Here is a 1,278-nt window from a genome sequence, read left to right on the forward strand (position 1 = left end):
AAGGATTAAAATTATGCACTAGAACTACCTATGATGTAGTAATAACAGAAAAAGAAAATAGAGAGGAAATAGCAATCCAGGTTTATACAAAAATTTCTTAATATTCAATGCAATACTTTGCAACAGGAAGTGATTGGAAGTGTTTCATTTTTGTTTTCTTTTTCAGTGAGATAGCACACACTAAAAGAACTATAATTAGTAGATATACTGGACCTTTAGACCTAGGAATCACTCTGTGCTTCTTCAGCCACTTGTAAAAAAGAAATATGTGGGCCTCACTGAGTGATAGCACATTCCACTCATGCATTCTCATCTAATTATAATCCTTATTAACATACTACTTTTCCCCAAAGATACAATGGGATAAGAAACAGGAAAAGGGGTGGGAGATGACTAATAAACCATAAAAGTTCCTTTGTGGTTTAGTTAAATAAAATCTAATCTTATAACAAAAAAATTAAAATTTCGAAATCTTTAGAGAAATGTGTCGCTGAAGCACGTGGCTTACACTGGCAGTATCTAGCGTGGGGAGTGAAGAGAGACTATTGCTGAGATCAGAAAGATGAAAATGAATTTTCAGATATCTTCAGGAAAAAGAAAGTAAATGAGTAGAGAAAAAGTAGTTCATGACTTTAGAAATTGTCACCCAATAAACTTCTGTGTTTCCACGATTACCCACCTATTGATTTGGCACCAAGGTGTTAGTTCATTGTATAGTACTTCTCTGAGAGGGATAGAAATTTTTTCCTTTGTCTTGTCTTGAGCTGCCAATAGGTTCATGAACCTACTATTTGAACAGAATCCCAACCTGTTTCCCGGCTTTAAGTTTTAAGCATATTTCCTTAGCATTTCTTTGATTTATTAAATCTGCTTTTCTTGACATTGAAAAATATAGTAAAAAATGCATAATTAATGACCACAGTAAGCTATATAGCATGAGCTAGGTGCTACCTTATAGTGTATTCATTCTACTCAGAGTTTCATGCCTAAAGTCAGACATGTATTCATAGATATGTATATATAAGCAGAGCTTGCTATTGAAAGTAGTGAGGTTATTTAAGAAATTTTGTGAATCAATTAAATGGGAGGGAAAAAAGGAATGGAAAAGAACTGTGGACACCTGAAATAGTGTGAGAGGAGTGTGGGAAATGGCAGAGGGTGAGAAATAGGAGGAAATATATATACATTTGTATATATATATATATGTATATATATATATATGAAACTAGAAATGGAAAATTATTGACAATAACATGTATGATTAAGCTACTATGCAGC

Source organism: Tupaia chinensis, unplaced genomic scaffold (genome assembly GCF_000334495.1).
Source record: "Tupaia chinensis unplaced genomic scaffold, TupChi_1.0 Scaffold147185_1, whole genome shotgun sequence".
NCBI classification, from domain to species: domain Eukaryota; kingdom Metazoa; phylum Chordata; class Mammalia; order Scandentia; family Tupaiidae; genus Tupaia; species Tupaia belangeri.